This window comes from Cherax quadricarinatus, chromosome 53 (genome assembly GCF_038502225.1).
Source record: "Cherax quadricarinatus isolate ZL_2023a chromosome 53, ASM3850222v1, whole genome shotgun sequence".
Lineage (NCBI taxonomy): Eukaryota > Metazoa > Arthropoda > Malacostraca > Decapoda > Parastacidae > Cherax > Cherax quadricarinatus.
Genome location: NC_091344.1, coordinates 6,888,021 through 6,901,232, shown reverse-complemented (window position 1 = coordinate 6,901,232; position 13,212 = coordinate 6,888,021). Strand labels below are relative to the sequence as shown.

General features: G+C 42.8%; 1 protein-coding gene across 1 annotated transcript in view; it reads left to right on the top strand.

Moving 5' to 3' along the window:
* Positions 1–13,212, top strand: part of LOC128692405 (chitinase-3-like protein 1) — an 81,272-nt gene that overhangs the window by 41,198 nt on the left and 26,862 nt on the right. The gene's annotated exons all lie outside the window — the stretch shown is intronic.

Here is a 13,212-nt window from a genome sequence, read left to right as displayed (position 1 = left end):
TATTATTAATAATATTAATTAATATCAGCGCTCTATGACCTTGTGGGTTTAGCACTTAGTTTTGATTATAATAATAATTTATTATTATTATTATTTATTATATTTCATGGGCTCTGGTGGCCTGGTGGTTAACGCTCTCGCTTCACACGGTGAGGGCCTGGGTTCGATTCCCAGCCAGAGTAGAAATATTGGACGTGTTTCTTTCCACCTGTTGTCTATGTTCCCCATCAGTAAAATGGGTACCTGGGTGTTAGTCGACTGGTGTGGGTCGCATCCTGGGATACTGACATAAGGAGGCCTGTTCACAGACCGGGCCCCGGGGGCGTTGACCCCCGGAACTCACTCCAGATAAACTCCAGATGGGAGCGCTAATCCCGTAGGGGTCACATAGCGCTTGAAAGAATGAGAGACAATCATGTTCGATCTAAGAAAACGGAAAAACAAATCTAATTCCTTGGATGAAAAGTCCGTCCCCGGCATCGAGAAACCTCCCTGTAGGAGTTGAAGCGACTAGAAACGTGTGGATCTCAGGGATTTGAGATGCTATTGGAGTGTGAAGGGATTAAGATGCCGACAGCAGTGGTGGTGGGGCTCTAGTCACGGTGGTGGGGCTCTAGACATGGTGGTCTGGCTCTACACACGATGGCCTGGATCTAGACACGGTGGTGGCGCTCTAGACAGTGGTATGGCTCTAGACGTGGTGGTGGGGCTCTAGATACGCTGATGTGGCTCTGCGCACGGTGGTCGGGCTCTAGTTACGGTGGTGGGGCTGCAGACTTTAGACACAACGATGTCTGCTGTGGTTTGAGCTTCTCACAGAAAGAGCTTCTTCGGTACTTCGCTAGGGAACAACACTTCACCTGAGAGCATCTGCAGTGCACTAAACCACACTCAGTCACTCGTCCTGACCTTATATACTCCAACACTTTCCCTCTGGAGGGCCTCCCCTCGGGTTTAGAATGGACTGGTCCAAGGAAATGCTGTGGATGAATCATTGGTCTGTTAGGTTTGAAACCTATCGACTACGGTATTGTTTTGAGGTTCTTGTGTCACCTGTTCTTCGCCAGCCATGTATATATATATATATATATATATATATATATATATATATATATATATATATATATATATATATATTCCTCGGTGTATATACACTGATTAATATAAATCCTTCTTAAAATACCCTTAAAAATTCTGTTTAAAAAAAATCATGTGTTTAGAAAATATAAAAAACTAATTATCAGAATCTGTGTTTATGAAAAAAAAATTAATGAAATAAAATTGTTTTACAGATTATGAATTGAAAATTGAAAATAATTATTAATAACTAAGATTTTCTTTCACCTGAAAATTTGAAAATTTTGAAAATTGGGCGACCAAAAGTTTAGATGTTAATTACTGGCAGGAAAAGTTTTTGCAAAGGCAACACGAGGAGAAAATTGTAACACCGAGGTCAAGGAAAAGTTCGGACACAGGAAAGAGTTTCCATGAGAGTGAAAGGTATGAGAGTGAAAGATATGAGAGTGAAAGGTAAGAGAGAGCAGGAGAGATCTCCAGAGCCTAGTTCTCACCGGTTGTTATTTGGGGTTTGGAAGGTGAGAAAGAGATCATGAAAGTAGTGAAGACTCAACACCGCAATTTTTAGTTCATTCTCCACTCACCTCGGCCTCAATCTCAAATCTGAAAGTGGAAATTATCGTAGAAAACAGACGTCTCTTCAGTCCTCTCACTTTCATTCAAGTCTTTACAGTTTCTCTTTCACGTACTTTCACTCATAGTGGCCTTCTCTATACATTTACTCCCCCACCGTGATGAGAATGGACTCGTCTCTGTTTACAAAACATTTACACACGTCAGCGTGTTAATATTGTCATTTAATTTCTTTCAGGTTAGTGTAATTCACATTTATAATCCATGCTTACTCCTCACATGGGAAACTAGTGACAGATACACATGAAGACAAGGCATTTGAAACACAGTGGACCATGATTAATATATTCTTCAGATAGGTCTTAGTTTTTCTTCAGAATTAACGCGACGGTCTGGAGTTTTGTGACCCTGATCGCGGGTTCAAACCCCACCCGTGGTATGGTTTATTGTAATAGAGGATATGTCTAGGTAGGTGTGGCGAAGCGAGGTTCAAAGCGTCACTAGCGGAACAAAACCAACAAGTGGTGAGTTCAAAACCACTTTAAGCAGGGTGGAAAGCTTTTATTGGCGAAACGTCGTATACAAATAAAGATGTTCTCTACTCAAATCACCTGTGAAGTCCCCAGTACTGTTCCTCATATATGACAACAACTTGCTAGAAGAGATAGTCCTAAGTAATGCTGCTCTCGGAAGATACCAAACCTAAAGGAGAGAATAAAATCTGCTAAGACAAGAAGCTGAGACTTAACTCCCCTAAAAGCCCAATTAGCCTCTAACGGCCACAAACTCATAAACATCAATGTAATGGCATTACTCGATTTGCCTGGTATATATTTTTATTTATCCGATATTGAAAAAAAATCTATTGATCATGGATATAATATAACTTTTAGATAAACTTAAAAGTGAAAGTAAATGAATACATAAATTCTACTCTCCTGGGAAAAACGATGTGAAAGTATTAGTTCACTTTCTCCTAGCAGTCAGAAGAGAATGTTCAAGAATGAAATTGGGGAAAGTCATCCATGAAGAAGCCGAAGCCGAGAAAGGGACATCAAGAAATTTGTCAGCTGTTACTCAAGGTCAGGAGAAGGTTCAGAAGTCAGTGAAAACCCAATACTTGATGGAGAAAGCTGAGAGAGAGCAAGTGAAAGTGCCAAATAGCTTCACTCAGCCTCCACAATCTTCAGAGATAAGAAGTGAAACGAAAGACTGAGCAGGGAAAGTGTAGCCAGGAATGAAAGGAGGATTTGTAAGCTTAATGAGAAGCCAGGACGAGAATAACGAGTGGTAGAAGAGGCAAATAATATATTTAAAAAAAAGGGTTAACGTGGGAATAACAACACTAGTAGGTAATGAAAGTAGTAATTGTTGTGGTTAAAGACAATCACTGACGTAAGACCTTCAGGGAATCAGTCTCTGCTGCACGGCCACCACCTGGCTGCTGCTGCTGCACGGCCACCACCTGGCTGCTGCTGCTGCTGCACGGTCACCACCTGGCTGCTGCTGCTACACGGCCACCACCTGGCTGCTGCTGCTACACGGCCACCACCTGGTTGCTGCTGCTGCACGGTCACCACCTGGTTGCTGCTGCTGCACGGTCACCACCTGGCTGCTGCTGCTACACGGCCACCACCTGGTTGCTGCTGCTGCACGGTCACCACCTGGCTGCTGCTGCTGCACGGTCACCACCTGGTTGCTGCTGCTGCACGGTCACCACCTGGCTGCTGCTGCTGCACGGTCACCACCTGGTTGCTGCTGCTGCACGGTCACCACCTGGCTGCTGCTGCTGCACGGTCACCACCTGGTTGCTGCTGCTGCACGGTCACCACCTGGTTGCTGCTGCTGCACGATCACCACCTGGCTGCTGCTGCTGCTGCACGGCCACCACCTGGTTGCTGCTGCTGCTGCACGGTCACCACCTGGCTGCTGCTGCTACACGGCCACCACCTGGTTGCTGCTACTGCACAGTCACCACCTGGTTGCTGCTGCTGCACGACCACCACCTGGTTGCTGCTGCTGCACAGTCACCACCTGGTTGCTGCTGCTGCACGGCCACCACCTGGTTGCTGCTGCTGCTGCATGGTCACCACCTGGTTGCTGCTGCTGCACGGCCACCACCTGGTTGCTGCTGCTGCACAGTCACCACCTGGTTGCTGCTGTTGCACGGTCACCACCTGGTTGCTGCTGCTGCACGGCCACCACCTGGTTGCTGCTGCTGCACGGTCACCACCTGGCTGCTGCTGCACGGTCACCACCTGGCTGCTGCTGCTGGGTCACCACCTGGCTGCTGCTGCTGCTGCTGCTTATCATACTCCACAACAAATTATTGACGTGGTGCTCAACATTTTCCCATTTTTCCTCAAATGATAAGATAAGATTTTCTTCGGATTTTTAACCCCGGAGGGTTAGCCACCCAGGACAGCCCAAGAAAGTCAGTGCGTCATCGAGGACTGTCTGTCTTATTTCCATTGTGGTCCTCAATCTTGTCCCCCAAGATGCGACCCACACCAGTCCACTAATACCCAGGTATCCATTTGCTGCTAGGTGAACATGACAACAGGTGTAAGGAAACGCGTCGAAATGTTTCCACCCGCCGGGAATCGAACCCGGGCCCTCCGTGTGTGAAGCGGGTTCGAGTCCTTGGCTAGTGCAGTGTTGTTATTGATCAATACCACTCGTTTGTGGTCACAATAATATAAAATACTGCTCGTTGAACTAGTACACCAAACAGGGACTAGAATGAAATTAGCCTAGAGTCATCCACACCATCGTGTGTCCTTGGGTAGGGAGTACAACATCCAGTTCCGCTGGATGCTCTACTCTTAATTAAGGATCGTATTGTCTAGTGGATTAGGGCGTCATGCGTTTTCGCCCACCATGAGGCAGGCCAAAGCAGCATGGGTTCGAGTCCTTGGCTAGTGCAGTGTTGTTATTGATCAATACCACTCTTTCGTGGTCAAAATAATATATATATATATATATATATATATATATATATATATATATATATATATATATATATATATATATATATATATATATATATGTGTGTGTGTGTGTGTGTGTGTGTGTGTGTGTGTGTGTGTGTGTGTGCACGCTTAAAGCTTACTATTTTAAGGATTTTTTTTTATATTTTATTTAAAACATAATACAAAGCTTAACATAAAACCCCTTAAACAAGGGTGATATACATTTAATATAAATACATTATGAATCACAATTCCTCAGGACGTACAATAGCAAAATAATAAACACAATATTAACAGACACAAAGAGGTTACACAAATACACTAGAAAATATCGCTTATGACAGAACGTAACATTAATAAAGATGGGTAATCTTAATCCTATTTACTCAAGAACAACAACAATGACATAACATGCAGGTGACCCCTGTAACACGGTCAATAATATAATGTAAAAAAAAACACACAATTAAGCCATGATCCCTTAAGGTATACACTATGTACATAATATTACTGTGACATATTGTCAATGCACAATACAGTAAGAAAAATATTACGATAAATATATCGGTTACTCACAACCTGCACAAATAATCAATAAATGAAAGGACCTACGTCACAATCTCATGATAAAACAAAGTACATACTCTTACTCAACTAACCCCCAGTACATAAGTTCCCTGCAGTCACACATACTCGCCTCTTTTTAAGGATTAAATTATTCTTGATTGCGGAGAACAAGTGACAAGAAACATATTCTCTGATGAGTATAATTTTCTTGTGTGTGTACTGGGATAAAGTGCATGAACAAGTGGAGATGTGTATATCCAATAAGTGTATATCTGGGATAAAAGTATTTTCGACTGGTGATAAAGTGTTGACATGCAGACTTAATAGCCTGAGTGTGTCAGTGATCTTTAATCTCAGTTAACTAACGTGAGGCTCAGGCTTAATGTTCCCTTTCAGTGGTCGATTGGCTTTCAGCCTAATTAACCAACCCCCGAACCAGCGGCTGGAGATTTACAGTGAAATCGTTTTCAGGATATTATTAGCGATCTCAACATTGGTGGAGTAGATCAGTGAATGCTGAACCACTGAATGTGTCATTTACTGATTAACATCCCTGGCAGGAGACGCTGTTGTTTCTTAATGTGAAAACCATTACCATACGTCTGGATACACACGGCTGTATACACACAGTGTGCTATAAGATCACAGTAAACTGGCGATATCACAGTATGCAGAACACCCACTGTGAAAGAAAAAATAGTGAACTTCCCAGCGATTTCGTGATTTCTCACATTATCAAGGATCTGTGAGAAAAGTTCCTTGATAATGTGAGAAATCACGAAAGCACTTGGAAGTTCACTATTTTTTCACAGTAGTTGTTCTGTACACACAGGTGTATACATACTAAGAGTTTACTTTAATCCCTATTTTAGTTCTTAAAGTATACTTGTCCGGTGGCGGACAAGTGACATGCAGCCTTAAAGATCCTCGTGTCGCCGATTTTAAGCTCAATTAACCAACTACTTGGCAAGAAAGTGGTAGTGGAAAAATAGGGAACGTTGAATTCTAAACGTGTATCCCTCCCGGTGCGAGAATGAGCTGGCTCCTGGGGATTATGTAGTGCGTCGTGAGGACACTATGCCCTCAGGACATAATTCATGGACTCCTGACGACCTTTCCTCCACCCTCAGGACATAATTCAAGGACCCCTGACGACATCGCCACCCTCTGGACATAATTCAAGGACTCGTAACATCTTCACACTCAGGAGATAATTCAAGGACCCTTGACGACATGTCCTCCGCCCTCAGGAGATAATTTAATGACTCATAACATCTCCCCCGCCTGTTAAAGTTAATTCTATGACGCCTCGTGATCACTGTCCGTCTTGAACCTGGATAAATCGATCACTGCTGCTTCGGCAAGATCGGGAAGCAGCCCCGTAGGGAAGATTTCTACCTCCCTGAGATCTTGGAATTCATTAGCTCTAACGTTCATCTTACATTACACGTGGATGCTGCTGGCTGGTCTTCCTACAGGTGAATGGGAACCTAATGGGTGATTCTGATCGCTTAACTGTAGGATCATTACCTGAATGTAGTATGCATCAGATTACACATTTACTATGCGGGTATTTCAAAAATCTGACGTCAGAACCACATCCCAAGTTGGTAAACACTTAATATTTGATACATATTTCCCTTAATCTCATCTATCTTTTGATCACAAAATGGTCCGCCAGTGTTAGTATTTAAGATCCACCAGCTTATTTATATTTTTTTCTCAATATTTCCACAAAGCCTTACAATAAATATCTCGCCATCATTCTTCTCAGTCTTCTGTATGTTGAGACGCCGAATTCGACCACATAAATAGAGGCTGTCAAGAAGATATTTTATTTCATATTCTTTTACGCAAATTTTCAGAGAGCTTTTGCTCTTGCATCGCAAATACATAAATAACCCGCACATTGAAGAGAGGAGCTTACGACGACGTTTCGGTCCGACTTGGACCATTTACAAAGTCACACTAACGAAAAGGAGAGCAGGATGGGTATATATAGGCAGGAGGTGGTTAGTGTGACTTTGTAAATGGTCCAAGTCGGACCGAAACGTCGTCGTAACCGGGTTATTTGTGTATTGTTCCAGTCACGGTATTGTGCCTTTTTTTGTTATGCATCGCAAATATTATGACAGCTGTTCTGTGCTCATTATCCTTTGTTTTTATAAACTCATGGTTTTTCTTAAGGGATTCTTATTTGCATGATAAGAGCGTGTTTTATAAATATATTTTCGCCAAGCCAGGACTGTGTCTTAAAAAAGAATATCACATCGTTATTTCTCTCGATTGTTTCTGTCTTTAGAAGCAAAGTTGGTGATATATAAATTAAGACACAAACCTCGGCTTTGTGAAAAAAAAAAATTCATTTTAACTCAAAAACAGGTCATGTATTTGACCTAAAATATATATTCTGGAGCACTCAGTTGCAAATACTTTTCACTACCATTCTCTCTCTCTCTCTCTCTCTCTCTCTCTCTCTCTCTCTCTCTCTCTCTCTCTCTCTCTCTCTCTCTCTCTCTCTCTCTCTCTCTATCTATCTCTCTCTCTCTCCCACTGCCTCTCCCTCACTACCTTTTCATATACTAACGTTCTCTGAAGCCAGATTATATATTTTTTACCGTTCATAACTTCGTGGAAACCTTCGAGCCTCTTGAGGACTTCAAGGGAAAGCCGAAGGAAGTTGAGGGAAGTTGGGAGGAAGTTGGGCACCAGCAGCCTGACTATCTCTCAAGTTGAGTCCTGAAGAAGGTTGGCTCGCAGGATTTTAAGTGCTCGCGTCGCTTCCCGTCTTGGAGTGACTGTCTGCGATGTCAATCCTGTTCCTCCGTTACCATGCTTTTGTTAGCAACACTCACTGTTGCTGCCGCTGCCGTTATGTGTTTCTGCCGCTGCCGTTATGTGTTTCTGCCGCTGCCGTTACTTGTTTCTACCCCACGGTTACTTGTTTCTGTTGTTACTGTTACTTTATTGGCGTTTCGGATTAGTCTTCATCCCTCATCAGAATCTAAAATTATACTTGTATATTGTTATTAAGTATATTGTTACTAAGCATTAATATGGATGGGAGAAAGGCATTGATAGACAGGCAGGTGGAAGTAAATACTGTCTATCTTTTCACCCACCTGACCACTCATCCATTCAGTCACCCACCCACACATTACCACGCCCACCCACCCGTCCACTGTGTACTGGGCGAGACCACTTTGAGAGGAGAGGGGAGGACTATCTGCCATAAAAAAAAAAACCACAAGGCCACGAGAAAGTGACAAACTCTCTCTCTGTGTCTCCCTCAACTACCTTTCCTGGGACTCCGTCCGGCTTTCTCAAGGAGAGAGATAACTTTCTCGAAATACCAGACTCGTAAAACCAGATCACACCAACCAGTGGGTCGTTTCACACCGGGAAGAACTACTCAGATACATCTGGAGTGTGTCCCGTAGCTCGGTTGGTAACGCACTCACCTCACACATTCAGGTCCGTGGTTCGATCTGTGGTACGGGTGAAAGCATCGAGGCGTGTTTCCTTATGACATCTGCTGTCCCTGTTCACCTAGCAGTAAGTAGTTACCTGAGTGCTAGCCGACTGGTGTGGGTCGCATCCTGGGGAACAAAACTAACCCAAGTTGGCCGAAATAGTCTGAATAACCAGGGGCTTTCTGTATAGAATGCCATTAATGTCAGCTATGGTCTGTATAAGTTGTATCATATACTTGTTGAAATACAGATTATTATTATTATTATTATTATTATTATTATTATTATTATTATTATTATTCACTAGATCATAAGAACACATTTGCTGGTACATGCAACAGAACTCAATCCATAGATGTATCTAACAGGAGATTATTTGATTAGGTGATGGAGTCCTGTTTGTGATTTGATAAGGTACACTGTGCGGGCGAAACGTCGGTAATTCAGAGTTTCACTCAACTGTATTTGTCTCGCTTTATCAGAACACTATCTGCAGGATCCTTTAACAACAGAACACTACAGGATCCCTCAACAACAGAATACTATCCGCAAGGTCTGTTTGATCACTTTAACAGAAGCACAGGAACAGGCTTCCGTTAGGCCAGGCTGAAAGCCCTTTCATTAAGCTCCTTTGCTACAACGGTCCAGTGAGCATCTGACCTTGACCATGGCCAGCAAGACGCGTTGGCCACTTTCACTTTCACTTTCACCTGCAGTGAGAGTGAGAAACTAATTTCACTTTCCCTTGTAGCGAGAATGAGGGAGAAATTCTCTTGTAATTTTGACAAATAATGAATTGTTATTAGTATATATATATATATATATATATATATATATATATATATATATATATATATATACAGATATATCAGATATATCAGATCACTTTCTAGTTGTAGCTACACTGAGAGTAAAAGGTAGATGGGATACAAGGAGAATAGAAGCATCAGGGAAGAGAGAGGTGAAGGTTTATAAACTAAAAGAGGAGGCAGTTAGGGTAAGATATAAACAGCTATTGGAGGATAGATGGGCTAATGAGAGCATAGGCAATGGGGTCGAAGAGGAATGGGGTAGGTTTAAAAATGTAGTGTTAGAGTGTTCAGCAGAAGTTTGTGGTTACAGGAAAGTGGGTGCAGGAGGGAAGAGGAGCGATTGGTGGAATGATGATGTAAAGAGAGTAGTAAGGGAGAAAAAGTTAGCATATGAGAAGTTTTTACAAAGTAGAAGTGATGCAAGGAGGGAAGAGTATATGGAGAAAAAGAGAGAGGTTAAGAGAGTGGTGAAGCAATGTAAAAAGAGAGCAAATGAGAGAGTGGGTGAGCTGTTATCAACAAATTTTGTTGAAAATAAGAAAAAGTTTTGGAGTGAGATTAACAAGTTAAGGAAGCCTAGAGAACAAATGGATTTGTCAGTTAAAAATAGGAGAGGAGAGTTATTAAATGGAGAGTTAGAGGTATTGGGAAGATGGAGGGAATATTTTGAGGAATTGTTAAATGTTGATGAAGATAGGGAAGCTGTGATTTCGTGTATAGGGCAAGGAGGAATAACATCTTGTAGGAGTGAGGAAGAGCCAGTTGTGAGTGTGGGGGAAGTTCGTGAGGCAGTAGGTAAAATGAAAGGGGGTAAGGCAGCCGGGATTGATGGGATAAAGATAGAAATGTTAAAAGCAGGTGGGGATATAGTTTTGGAGTGGTTGGTGCAATTATTTAATAAATGTATGGAAGAGGGTAAGGTACCTAGGGATTGGCAGAGAGCATGCATAGTTCCTTTGTATAAAGGCAAAGGGGATAAAAGAGAGTGCAAAAATTATAGGGGGATAAGTCTGTTGAGTGTACCTGGTAAAGTGTATGGTAGAGTTATAATTGAAAGAATTAAGAGTAAGACGGAGAATAGGATAGCAGATGAACAAGGAGGTTTTAGGAAAGGTAGGGGGTGTGTGGACCAGGTGTTTACAGTGAAACATATAAGTGAACAGTATTTAGATAAGGCTAAAGAGGTCTTTGTGGCATTTATGGATTTGGAAAAGGCGTATGACAGGGTGGATAGGGGGGCAATGTGGCAGATGTTGCAAGTGTATGGTGTAGGAGGTAGGTTACTGAAAGCAGTGAAGAGTTTTTACGAGGATAGTGAGGCTTAAGTTAGAGTATGTAGAAAAGAGGGAAATTTTTTCCCAGTAAAAGTAGGCCTTAGACAAGGATGTGTGATGTCACCGTGGTTGTTTAATATATTTATAGATGGGGTTGTAAGAGAAGTAAATGCGAGGGTCTTGGCAAGAGGCGTGGAGTTAAAAGATAAAGAATCACACACAGGGTGGGAGTTGTCACAGCTGCTCTTTGCTGATGACACTGTGCTCTTGGGAGATTCTGAAGAGAAGCTGCAGAGATTGGTGGATGAATTTGGTAGGGTGTGCAAAAGAAGAAAATTAAAGGTGAATACAGGAAAGAGTAAGGTTATGAGGATAACAAAAAGATTAGGTGATGAAAGATTGAATATCAGATTGGAGGGAGAGAGTATGGAGGAGGTGAACGTATTCAGATATTTGGGAGTGGACGTGTCAGCGGATGGGTCTATGAAAGATGAGGTGAATCATAGAATTGATGAGGGAAAAAGAGTGAGTGGTGCACTTAGGAGTCTGTGGAGACAGAGAACTTTGTCCTTGGAGGCAAAGAGGGGAATGTATGAGAGTATAGTTTTACCAACGCTCTTATATGGGTGTGAAGCATGGGTGATGAATGTTGCAGCGAGGAGAAGGCTGGAGGCAGTGGAGATGTCATGTCTGAGGGCAATGTGTGGTGTGAATATAATGCAGAGAATTCGTAGTTTGGAAGTTAGGAGGAGGTGCGGGATTACCAAAACTGTTGTCCAGAGGGCTGAGGAAGGGTTGTTGAGGTGGTTCGGACATGTAGAGAGAATGGAGCGAAACAGAATAACTTCAAGAGTGTATCAGTCTGTAGTGGAAGGAAGGCGGGGTAGGGGTCGGCCTAGGAAGGGTTGGAGGGAGGGGGTAAAGGAGGTTTTGTGTGCGAGGGGCATGGACTTCCAGCAGGCATGCGTGAGCGTGTTTGATAGGAGTGAATGGAGACAAATGGTTTTTAATACTTGACGTGCTGTTGGAGTGTGAGCAAAGTAACATTTATGAAGGGATTCAGGGAAACCGGCAGGCCGGACTTGAGTCCTGGAGATGGGAAGTACAGTGCCTGCACTCTGAAGGAGGGGTGTTAATGTTGCAGTTTAAAAACTGTAGTGTAAAGCACCCTTCTGGCAAGACAGTGATGGAGTGTATGATGGTGAAAGTTTTTCTTTTTCGGGCCACCCTGCCTTGGTGGGAATCGGCCAGTGTGATAATAATGTTAAAAAAATATATATATATATATCTATATATATATATATATGTATATATATATATATATATATATATATATATATATATATATATTATTTTTATTAGTATTATAATTATGGGGAAGTGCTAAACCTAAAAGGGTTATACGGCACATGGGAATAGGAGCTGGTTAGGTTTGATCAAAGGAAAGGGGAGTTTGTCTCCTAAGCCTTAGCTCAAGAGCTCTGCGCAAGCTTCAAGGAACACTTGGAAGGGAGCGATGGGGGTAATTTTTACCTCTCCACAGACAGAAGTGCATTCATCAAGGACTTCTGTGCTAGACACGTTTCGATCCTGAGACTTTGGTCACTTCTGGACCAGGAGCGAAACGTATCCTTTGAAGATGTCCTAAGTGTTTGTGCACTTGTGTCTTTTCCCTCATAGTCGGTATTGCTATACCTTCTGCCATTCCTTAGCCTTTTTAGATACAGCTGTCACTACCCCTTCATCGCCATACTTCCATACATCCATCCACTTCTACACTCATCCATCTGTCGGTCCCTTCACCCGTCCACTCACTCACCAACCGTGCACCGGGCCAGACCACTATTGGGGGAGAGGGGAGAACTGTCTGGCAGTAAACAAATGATACACAAGGCACCGAGAAAGCGACAAACTCTATATATCTCTCAAGATCACAGGACTCCTGGCTTTCTCGGAGAGACATAGCTTTCTTGAAATTCCGGACTAACGAAACCGGACCACGGTAATCAGTGGATCCTTTCATTTCTAGAAGAGCTGACATAAATTTACTCAACTCCTTCTTTTGTAAGATTAATTTTAGCTCTCGAAACCACGACTGCCGCTTGTAGGGCAAAGAAAAATTTCTTAGGATAACTCGGATATCCTTGAGCACCGCCTTGTAGAGAGTACAACCTCTTTTCTACAGATCCGTCAGCGAGAAACAAGCTGCCAGTAGGTCCGTCTAACAGGTGGACTATTTGCAGGTCTGTAAAAGAGAACACAGATACAAGCCTCCGTTGGACTAGGCGGATGCAAATCTACATACGGTTAGGAAGATGCAAATTTTCGTTAGGTTATGCATACGAAGGCCTCCCTAAAACCCGGCTGACATTGTCCTCTGTTAAACTCCATCCTCCTGACGACAGTTATCTGGGCAAGACCATGAAGACCCGTTACTCGCTTTCACTTTTCTTCTCTTTCACAC